Source organism: Notamacropus eugenii, chromosome 1, assembly GCF_028372415.1.
Source record: "Notamacropus eugenii isolate mMacEug1 chromosome 1, mMacEug1.pri_v2, whole genome shotgun sequence".
NCBI classification, from domain to species: Eukaryota; Metazoa; Chordata; class Mammalia; order Diprotodontia; family Macropodidae; genus Notamacropus; species Notamacropus eugenii.
The window spans coordinates 170,765,932-170,778,288 of record NC_092872.1 but is presented as its reverse complement, the minus strand read 5'-3'; positions in this window follow the sequence as shown (position 1 = coordinate 170,778,288).

Genomic DNA, 12,357 nt, shown 5'->3' with positions numbered 1-12,357 from the left:
TAAATCTTCATAGGTTTTTCTGAAACTATCCCTTTCATCATTTTTCACAACACAATAGTGTTCCATCATATTTGTGTAAAATAACTTGTTTAGCCATTCCCCAATTTATGGGCATCCCCTCAGTTTCAATACTTTGCTACCACAAAAAGATACCTTTTCTTTGATTTCTTTAGGATACAGATATAGTAGTGGTGTTGCTGGGTCAAAGGGTATGCACAATTTGATAGTCCTTTGGGCATAGTTCCAAATTGTTCTCCAGAATGGTTGGACTAATTCACAGCTCTACCAATAGTGCATTAGTGTACCTACTTCCCCACATTCCTAACAGTATATCTGGAGTAATCTTGATTTATACCTGAAGCAACTAAAAATTGAGGAAGTGTCACTTTCCCTGAGGACTCATAACTAGAGGAAATGACAGTAGGGCATACATGTATCACTATTTGCCAACGGTGATCGTATCAGTTCTTGCCTCTCTTATTGAACAACTCAGGGAAGTTATGAGGCACATATAGCTTCCTAAAATGATGGAGCTACAAGAGACTTTGGAGATAGGATTTCAAACTAGAAACAATCCTAGTTAAACATCTAGTTAAAACCTCTTATTTTTTTCAGCCTCCTTATTTTTTCACAAGAAGAAACTGAAACTCAAACAGCTTAAGTGACCAGTCACCTTATTAATACCAAAAAAAGCAACCAAGATAATACCATAAACTACAAATTTTTCATTCTTATTTTCCCATATGAAAATTTCATGAGACACATCTACACTTTCATGAGAGTATCTAAATGTTGCCTTATTCAAAATCATGATTGCAATTCTTGCTTTAAAAAAAACCCACACCCAAAGCATATTAAATTTTATTCCAGCCCCTCATTTTAACCCATATGTCTTTAAAGTATGTTTCTTCTTCATAGCAAGTTCTTGCATTCTCCTTTCTGATTCATTCATATTCAAGGTTATAATTGTTAAATTTGTTTCCCTCTACCATATTCCATTTTTTTTCCTCTTAAGCCAGAACTAAGTTTATTTTGCTTACACTATGATCACAGCATCCTCCTATAGACACATATCCACCCTCTAATGCTCAGCACAAACCCAGATTCCTAGATTCTACTTTTATTGCAATTCCTTTGAAGATAATATTCAATTCTTCTCCTTCCCTATTATTTTCTCCTTCTAGGATGCAATAGTATCTAATCCCCTTTTGTTGAACTAACACATAAATGTTATTTCACTGAACCTCAAACTAGCTTGGCTTCTAAAAGACAATAGCCTTGTGATCTTCTTAACCAGAAAAGCCTGTGAATCTAAATCTCCTCTCCCTTTTCTCTTCCCAAAATATTTGTTTGGAAGATCTTTATGTATGGAACCTCATTCCTAGAAATAATAATTAATTGAAAAGATAAAATAGTACATTAGAAGGAACTCTGGGTTCCGAGTTCAATTCAGCATTCCAAGCCAAATCCAAACATTCCCCTCACCACCTGCCCACCTTGGAAGACAGCTAGTCAACCAAAATGAATTGGACTAGGCAATATCCAAGGCTCTCTCCCTCTTTAAATCAGTACCCTATTAACTTTTCTCCTCCATTCATCCTTTGTGAAAATATCTGTTGCCTCTCCATGGGTTTCATTGACAAATCATTTTTTGTGTTCTCGGTGACCCTCCAACTCAGTGAGAGTTCTAAAAAGACAAGATAACTTGTTTATTTCCTTAAGTATATAAATATTGATTTATATGCTCAATATATTCATGTTATATGAATTTGTTTTCCTTTCTTAAATTTATTATTCTGAATTTACATGTTGAATCCTCCACTTGCCTCTTTTTTTTTTAGTAAGAATAATTCAAATTCTTTTCTTTTCCCAAAAATCCACCTTCACATTGATGGTTAAACTCAGCTTTGAAGGATAGGTTATCTTAAGATACAAGCATTTTCAGAATGTTATATTATATAATTTCCACCAATTCTTTTGACCAATAATCTTGTGGAATTTATACAATTTTTTCCTTGGTATGTAGAGGTCCTCCACCTGGCTGTTCACAAAATTTACTTTTTAGTGCTGAAGTTCTAGAACCTTAATGTCTTCCACAAGATTAAAGATGTCACTACATTTCATCCTCCCTCTCAAATTCCAGAAAAACTTCCCTTTTAAGTTTATTTATGTAAGAAAGGACTTGTTTATTCCTGCTCTTTTCAAAACCAAATCTTTTCTCAAATTTGTTATTTTTGTGTTGCTGTTTGTGTGGTATGCATAGAAGGGATTCTATAAATATAGTTGACTGATAAATTGATGTTAGAAAGAGAAAGAAAGGAGGAGGAAGAGGAGGAGGAAGATGGAAAGAAAGAGAAGAAAAGCAGGAGGAGGAGAGGAAGAAGAAAAGGAGGAGGAGAAAGAGGAGGAGGAGGAGAAGGAGGAAGAGGGGAAGGAGAAGAGGAAGAAAAAGAGGAGGAGAGGAGGAGGAAGAGAAAGAAGAGAAGAAGGAGAAGAAAAAGAAAAGAAGGAGGAGGAAAAGGAGAAGAAGAAAAGGAAGAGGAAGAGGAGGAAGGGAGGAGGAGAAGTAGAAGAAGAAAAGGAGAAAAGGAGGAGAGGGAGAAAGAGGGGGAGGAAAAGAGGAGAAAGAGGAGGAGGAGGAGAAGAAGAAAAGGAGGAGGAGGAAAAGGAGGAGGAGGAGAAGAAAAGTTGGAAGAGGAAGAGAAGGAGAAAGAGTAGGAGGAGAAGGATAAGAAGAAAAAGAAATAGAAGAAGAAAAGGAGGAGGAAGAGGAGGAGAAGGAAGAGAAGGAGGAGGAGAAGAAGAAAAAATAGAAGAGAAAAGGAGGAAGAGGATAAGAAGAAAAGGAAGAGGAGGAGAAGAAGTAAAAGAAGAAAAGGGAGGAAGAGGAGGAGAGGGAAGAAGAGGGGGAGGAGAAAGAGAAGAAGAACAAAAAGGAAAAGAGGAGGAGAAGAAAAAGAAGTAGAAAAAGAAAAGGAGGAAGATAAGGAGGAGGAGGAGGAGAAAAGGAGGAGGAAGAGGAGGAGAAGGAAGAGGAGGAGGAGAAGAAAAAGAAGTAGAAAAAAGGAGGAAGAGGATAAGAAGAAGAAGGAAAAGGAGAAGAAGAAGAAGAAAAGCTGGAGGAGGAGAAGAAAAAGAACAAGAAAAGAAGGAAGAGAAGGAAGATTGTTGCGTTTTTCCCCTTTCCATTGCAGGTGATTAAAAGAAATGAGTTTGGTCTATATGAGAGAATGTTATGAAAAGAATTCCTTGCCATAGTTTTGGGAGGCCATTTTGAATTTCTTTCCCTTAACTATAATAACTTCAACTTTCTATGTCTAAAAAGTTTTCCTCTTGACACTCAAAAAGTTGTTCAGGTCCCTCCAGTTACACCTCAAAGTATTAAACTTCTGAAGTGGTGCTAGGGTGGGGTAACATTGTGCCTGGCCTACCAGCCAGGCATGTGAGTGTTAATATGCGAGGCAACAAGCTTCTAAAATAGCAATGTGTTATGAAGTGTGGGGAGGACATGCATGTTAATGTATTAACAGAGGAAGCAAAGGCATGGTTTGTGTAGGAGGCTTCAGGACAACAAATTAGAGGATACAAGAGAACATTTAGTGGAGGATCCCATCGCCCAGTGGAGGATGTAATATGTTCATTTCCAGGGATATGGAGATATCAAACACACAGCAGACAACACTCCCAAATGTAGCCTGAACCAGATTAAAATGTACTTGGGAAATATTTAACAAAATAAATATAAATACAAGAGAATGTAGATAATGTTAATATGTATTTTTCTAAGTCAATGTAGGGCTGGCAACAGATCTTTATGTGTTACTTGGTCATCTCTATTTCTATCTGGGTGCTAGGTGGTTCATTGGATAAAAGTGCTAAGTCTGGAGTCAGGAAGACTTCTCTTTGTGTGTTCAAATGTGGTTTCACATACTGACTAGCTGTATGATACGGAGCAAGTCACTTAACACTGTTTGACTCAGTTTCCTTATCTGTAAAATGATCTAGAAAAAGAAATGACAGACCACTCCAGTTTCTCTGCGAAGAAAACCCCAAATGAGGTCAGGGAAAGTTGGACACAACTGAAAAATGACTAAAACCACCATTTCTATTTGTGTTTAATACCCTTGCTTCTAATCCATTCATCTCAGCAAGGAAAATATAAGCATACCCTCTCCGATGTGCCAGCCAATCATGTCTATAGATTTTCTAATGAGTATACAGTGCTACACTTAAAAAATAATGATAATAATCTTTTAAAGTTGCTTATGATCACGTTGGCAGGCACCTGGCATGAACAAAAGAAGCAGAAATAGGAGCATGAAGTATATCAATACTGTGTAGGTAGTCTGGGTCAAATACACAACTACAGGACCTGAGAACAGAAGAGCAAGTAAGAAAAACATGAAGAGTAGGTCCAAGAGGCCACGGTAGCAGAGGAAACCAAACAACGCAACTGACAAAGGGGTTCACTGTACTAGCCATGCTCTACTTCATTTCTTAAAAGAGAAGTGCTATCAAAATGCCCAAGCTGCATAAATTCTCACTAAAAAGTTTGATTTGAGAAAAAAAGATTACTTTTTCAGTGATGAAGTGGTAGAGTATAGGAAAAAAAGTAGTCTTAGCCAGTCTTACCAGGACCCCTAACAGCTTATACTTCAATCATTCTTTGATCCAAAAGTCTTAGAGAGACCTTAAAAATCACCCGATCTAATTGTATGCTCAGCGCTATGCCTGGCACATAGTAGGCACTTAATAAATTCTTGTTGACTGGCTTCATTTTATAAAAGAGAAGACTGCTGCCCAGACACAAGTAGAGTCATGCCAAAGACCACCTAGTCAGTAAGCAAGAGAGTAGGGATTTCCATCATGCAACCAAAAAAGGACCTTTTCTTCAGGCAAGTAGGGCAAGTATTATTATTCCAGCTTTTATATATCATGGGGATTCATTCAAGGATTTCACTGTGTCTTCCATTGCCCTAAGTCTATTCTGGATGCTTGAGACTGTTCAGTCTTTTCCATCATATCCAACTCTTCATGATCCCATTTTGGGGTTTTCTTGGCAGAAATACTATAGTGGCTTGCCATTTCTTTTTCCAGCTCATTTTACAGATGAGAAAACTGAGGCAAACAGGGCTAAAGGACTTGTCCAAGATCACACAACTATTAAGTGTCTGAGGCCTGATTTGAACTCATAAAGAGCAGTCTTCCTGGCTCTAGGCCCAGCTCTCTATCCACTGAGCCACCTAGTTGCTCTGATGCTGAGGATACAGAGAAAAACAAAACAGTCCCTGGCCTCAAAGAGATTAACTCTGTCAGGGAGGTCAGAAATGGGAGAATAACATGTACATATATAAATAAATATAAAATATATTTACTGTAGATATTAAGAAATTCTGGTGGTGGCAGATACTAACAACAGTGGTCAAGAAAGATCTGGTGTGAAAGATGATGTTTGAGTTAACTCTTGAAGGAAGTTAGGGATCATAAGAGATAGAGATAAGAAAGAAGAATATTTCAGGCATTAGAGACAAAAGCATGGAGACAAGATATGGAACACTGTGTGAAAGGAGTATCAAGTTCATTAGGCTGACTGGAATCCATTGCTGTGTGGTAGGGAGTAATGTACAATTTAAAGTGAAAAGGTCAGTTGCAAACATATTGGGAAAGGGTGTTAAATGCCATATTTCCCCCTAGAAGTAATAGGGGGCCAATCACATTTCTTGAGTAGGAAAGTGACACATTCAGGTCTATACAATTTGACAGCTATGTGGAAGAGGGGAGAGGCAAGGAAGGGAAGGCTGGAGGTGGTTGTGGAGAGGGAACTCTACTTGCAGATCTGGGGAAGAAAAGCTTATGGTTGCTCTCAGACAAGATTACAGGCCAGGAGAGAAGCAAACTCCTCTCCCTTGATTGTGCCACCTTGGAGGAACTGAGAACTTACAGGTCCCTAGAATATACCCTCCACTTAAAAAAGGACTCAAAAGTCAAGTAACTGGCTGGGAAAATGCCCAAAAAAGGGAACAAAATAAGGACTACAGAAGGTTACTTTCTTGGTGAACAGGTATTTTCCTCCATCCTTTCAGATGAGGAAGAACAAAGCATGCCATCAGAGGAAGACATAAAAATCAAGATGTCTTCACCTAAAACCTTTTTGATTTTGAAAATCAAATAAGAGAGGTGGAGGAAAAATTGGAAAGAGAAATGAGAAAGATGCAAGAAAATCATGAAAAGTGAGTCAACAGCTTGCTAAAGCAGACCCAAAAAATGCTGAAGAAAGTAACACCTTTAAAAATAGTCACCCAATTGTCACCCTATTGTCACCCAAATTACAAAAGAGGTCCAAAAAGCCAAAGAGAAGAATGCTTTAAAAAGCCAAATTAGCCAAATGGAAAAGGAGATTCAAAAATTCACTGAAGAAAATAGTTCTTTAAAAATTAGAATGGAGCAGATGGAAGCTAATGACTATATGAGAAACCAAGAAATTACAAAACAAAACCAAAAGAATGAAAAAATTGAAGACAATGTGAAATATCTCATTGGAAAAATAGTTGACCTGGAAAATAGATCTAGGAGAGACAATTTAAAATTATGGGTTTACCTGAAAGCCATGATGAAAAAAAGAGCCTAGACATCATCTTTTATGAAGTTATCAAGGAAAACTGCCCTGATATTCTAAAACCAGGGGGTAAAAAAATATTGAAAGAATCCACAGATCACCTCCTGAAAGAGATCTGAAAAGAAAATCTCCTAGGAATATTGTAGCCAGATTCCAGAGTTCCCAGGTGAAGGAGAAAATATTGCAAGCAGCTAGAAAGAAACAATTTGAGTATTGTGGAAATATCATCAGGATAACACAAGATCTAGCAGCTTCTACATTAAGGGATCAAAGGGCTTGGAATATGATATTCCAGAAGTCAAAGGAACAAGGATTAAAACCAAGAATCGCTTACCCAGCAAAACTGAGTATAATACTTCAGAGGAAAAAACGATCATTCAATGAAATGGAGGACTTTCAAGCATTCTTGGTGAAAAGACTAGAACTGAATAGAAAATGTGACTTTCAAACACAAGAATCAAGAGAAGCATGAAAAGGTAAACAGGAAAGAAATATCATAAGGGACTTACTAAAGTTGAACTATTTCTATTCCATGGAAAGATAATATTTGTAACTCCTGAGCCTTTTCTCAGTATTTGGGTAGTTGGAGGGATTATATACATATAGACAGAGGGCCCAGGGTGAGTTGAATACGAAGGGATGATTTCTAAAAAAATAAAATAAGGGGTAAGAGAGGAATATATTTGAAGGAGAAAGGGAGAAATGAAATGGGGCAAATTATCTTTCATAAAAGAGGCAAGAAAAAGCTTTTTCAATGGAAGGGAAAAGGAGGGAGGTGAGAGGGAGAACATGAACCTTACTCTCATCACATTTGGCTTAAGGAGGGAATAACATGTACACTTAATTTGTTATAAAAATCTATCTTACACTACGGGAAAGTGGAGGAGAAGGGGTTAAGTGGGCTATGGGGGGGATGATAGAAGGGAGGGCAAATGGGAGGAGGGAGTAATTAGAAGTAAACATTTTTGGGGAGGAACAAGTATGTTGGGATTGGAAGTTCAAATCCGTGTGGACGGTCTCTGGTGGGTAAAAGTGGGACTTCTAAATCTTAGAGTCTTACGAGGCCCTCCATGAACAGCGGGGATTCGAGAAGGTCAGACTGAGCTAGCTCGGCTAGCTCGGGTATTTCCGCCTCTCCCCGGGAGATACGTGATGGGTGGAGTCTCCCTGCCCTCGAGGTCGTCCCGGATCTGGGCACACTATTGCTATCTAACAGCACGGTATTCAGATGCAAACTGTGTGGCTGAAGGTTAAGTAGGATTGAGGAAGCCTGAAAGCTCTCTTAGCACGTGAGGAGCCAAGAGGACAGTAGGCTCCGCTTCTCTTCTCTTCTCTCTCCCCTCCCCTCTCTCCCCACTTGTACTTCTACTTCCAATCCCTTAAGATCTTAGCCTCCTTAGGAAATCTCCCCCTCTTCCTCCTAAGGAAGACCCCCCTGCACTTGTAACCGAGACCCTGAAATAAAGCTCAACCCTTGTTCGACTCTGGAACATCCTTTCTCTCATATGAGCATCCGGTTTTGGCCAACCGAAGACCTCGGAGGTGAGGTAAGAAGACTCGGGTAGCCCACACAGGCCTCTAGGCCTGGCACAAGTACAAAAGAGAGAATAAAAGAAATGGGGGACAGGATAGGATGGAGGGAAATATAGTGAGTCTTTCACACATGACTATTATGGAAGTCTTTTACATAACTACACACGTATAGCCTATATTGAATTGCTTGCCTTCACAGTGGGGATGTGTGGGGAGGGAGGAAGGGAGAGAAGCTGGAACTCAAAGACTTAGGAACGCATGTTGAGAATTGTTTTTGCATACAACTGGGAAATAAGAAATACAAGTAATGGAGTATAGAAATCTATCTTGCTGTATAAGAAAAGAGAGAAGATGGGGATAAGGGAAGGGAGAGGTGTGATAGAAAAGAGGGCAGATTGAGGGAAGGATTAATCAGAATACATGGTGTCTTGGGGTGGGAGTATGGGAGAAATGGGGAGAAAATTTGGAACTCAAAATGTTATGGAAATGAATGTTGAAAACTAAAACTTAATTAATTAATTAATAAAAAATGAGGACAGCAATAGTGGTTACCTTTGCAGGGCTGGTGTATTAAATCAGACAATGTAAGTAAAGCACTTTGTACCATGTATAATAGAGGCTCCTTCTATTTTGCATATGGGCCAAACAGAGGGCTCAGTGGATAGGGCCCCAGCCCTGGAGCCAGGAAGACCTGAGTCCAAATATGGCATCAGATACTTATTAGCGTATGACTCTGGGCAAATCCCTTAACCCCATTTACCTCAGTTTCTTCATCTGTAAAATGAGCTGGAGAAGGAAAAGGCAAACCACTCCACTATCTTTGCCAAGAAAACCCCAAATAGGGCTACAAAGAGTAGGACACAACTGAAATGAATGAACAACAACTTTTGCATATGAGGAAACTGAGTAAATGTAAACGATCACCTTCATTTTCATCATCACCACCTGAAGTTTCATGGAGAACATCTTTAACTGATTTTCTTCCTCAGATCTAGGCCCTTCCTATCTATTTTTCACATACTTTCAGTTTCCTCTTCCTGAAGTATCATTCTGAGCCTATCATGCTCCTGCTCAAAAACTTTCAATCACTCTCCAGTACCTGCTTTAAAAAAAAGAGAGACGAGGAAACTGCAACTTAGAGAAGCTTATTGACTTACCCAAGGTCATACATCTGGTAAGGACAAGAGCTGGTATCAGAAACCAGGTCTCCTGCTTCCAAATCCAGCACCCTTTCCAGTAAACCACAGTGCTCCTCACCTGACAGTAACAATATTCCCCGAAGTAAAACTGGCCAGTTACCACCCATATACAAATACAGCTTGAAAGCAAATAGCGAGTAAGTTGTCTTAGGCACCAGAGTCCTCACAAAGATGCTGCAGCTTGTTTACAAATAAGCAGAACAATTTGGTGCCTAGCATACAGATGGTAATAACATTTTTGGCTGTTATTCTTTGTCATGCCAACTGTTTCTAAGGACTCTATGATACTTTGATTTAATCCACTGTTACTATTTATTACAATTAATTAAATGGCCCACTGCAGCTGAGGGCTGGCACAGAACCCCTAGATTTATTTAACTTTTAGCTACTCTCTCCGTAGAATTTACCTGGCAGTTACTACTAGGGGAGGGGGCGTGATATGGGTGCAAGAACCGTGGAATTGGGCACCAAATTATAATGATAGAAAACATGATGTAATGTAATGAGAATTAGAGTTTTGAGAATGGAGTCAAAAGTCTGTATTCAGATTCCAACTCTGATGCTTTCTATACGTGTGACTTTGGACAAGCAATCAAACTTCCCAGCCCTAATATTATACATAAACTACTTACTGCATGATAAAGAAAAGATTCTTTCATAGACTATAGCTATTTAGCCATAACTAGAAATGCATTACATATATAATGCACATATATATGTATGTATCATTTATAATGAATTTCTAGATATAGATTAGATTGATAGATATAAAATGTATTTGTAATTATGTCTACATAGCTACAGCCAATCCAAGTCTCCTCATATGTGTGTTTATAGATATAATATATGTGAATATGTATACATATACATACATAAATACATATTCATGCATTTATATGTGTGTACATATCTAGCTCATGCTAATTTCAAGGTGACTATGTACTCTCATCATGGGTTATTTTGGTCCCCTCTGGGCTACTACAGGGGATCTGTACTATCTATAGGCACATTAAACCGTAGAAAATGTTTTATAACTGAAAAAGTTTATCTAGACAGGTTCCACTTTACAGATAAGGAAAATAAAGCCCAGAAAGGTGAAGGAATTCTCTCCAATCTATTGATTTCCCTCATGAGGATGGTACTAACTTGTGCCAATTATTAAGTACAAATAACAGCAGGGAAGGAGGTGGAGCTAATATGCCTCTGGGGGAAAGGACACAGGATTAGAGCTATGATCTAAGAAAGCAAATGGAATGCCAGAGATTTATGCATGTCAACAAGACACTAAGGAATTATTTATGTCAAAAAATTCAGGAAGCTACTCAGGAGCTATGAAATGGAAGTTGGAACAGCAGTCAGGCTGAGGGAGGTGGAAGTCTGAGTGGAACTGAGAGGGTTTATATGGAATCAATCAAGTAACACATAGGAGGAAATAGCTCAAGATTTCTGTCAATGTCACTGTCAGCAATTGACGGTTTGTTCCATGCAATGTCTCTAACAGAGATAGGGGACTTCTGAGGCTGTGGCAGGTTAGCCACATTCTTTCCTCACTGGATCAGCACCACTACAAGCCTAGATACTTAGCTGCAAAGCCAGGGCAGAGCCTAAGTCTCCTGACTCCCTTTACAGTGGTCTTTTCTTTCCATATTTTTGCTCCCATAGGGCTGAAAATGCTATTCTGAGTCTGCACAAACAGGCAGCAATATTTCAAAACATTTATTTTTAGATTGCCAACCTTGCACAGAAACTGTTCTGTCTCCTACCACTTGGGACTTGGCTGGAGCAGGATCTCATAAGATCTTTCATCTGGTTCCTATGTGTCTTTTCTTTTGTTTGGGGGTGCCACAGAGGGGAGGGGTCTGGAGTAACCACTGATGGGCTCGTGCTTAGCACAGTACCTGGCACATAGTAAGCTCTTAAGTGTTTATTGTTGATTAATTGAATGATTATTTCAACATTGGTTAACTGTGGCTCCTGGTCTGGCAACCTTACCGTCATGATCCAGGACTTGGGAGTCAATATGGCATAATACTGAAGAGTATGTTCGTCCGAGAATCAGAGGACCTGAATTAAAAGTCCCCTTTTGACATTTAGGACCTATATAACCTTAACTTCCTGGGCCCTGATGCTTAGTACAGCACTGTGGTCATACTAGGTGCTTCATAAATGTTTGTTGATCAATTGATGGAGGAGGTTAGACTAGGGGACTTGTGAGATTCCAAGCAGCTCTGACCCTATGATACAAATTTAGGATTCCAGCATCCACTCCTCCTCCCAAGTCCCCAAACATCTCCTGAAGGTCAAGATATGGGAAGTATGGGAAAGATTTACTTACAAGTAAAGAGTCATGTTGCAACACATTTATCTAACAGAGGATAAGCAACCCAGGGCAATGTGATAGAAAAGCAAACTTAAAAATAAGCTTGATGCTAGTGGCCCACATCACTAGAAGAAATGCCTAAAATAGTCAAACCAGAGACAAAAGTTCTGCGTGAAAAAGGGGACTCAGTACTAGATGGAGCCCTCATGGAAAATAGATATGCTGGGCACAGTAAGCCAGGACAGATAGTCTGAGGTTCCAGAGGATGGGGAATCTTGACAAGGCCTGAATAGAAAAGGCTTTTACTACTCCAGAAGTAAGAAGCACTTGAGTCAATCACTAATAGGTAGAAAAGCTTATTTGGGGGATGTGGGGAGACCATAGGGAGGAAAGTAACATGCAACCTGTTACATGTAACATGTAATGCTTCACTGTAACATGAATGACTATTCCCAACAAAACTTTGTGACACAGATATAATCATCTTCTGGTGTGCAAAACATATTCATCTGCAAAACATCACATCAAGGCCACCTGGCATTTTGGAGAGAGACTTATCCTCAATACCTGGAAGTCCTGGCTTCAAATCTTGCCTCTGACAGATCCCAGCTATGTGACCCTGGGCAAGTCACTTAATGCTCTAGGAAGCTCTAAAACTGTAAGTTGTGGCGAAGGTGCCTACTTGCATC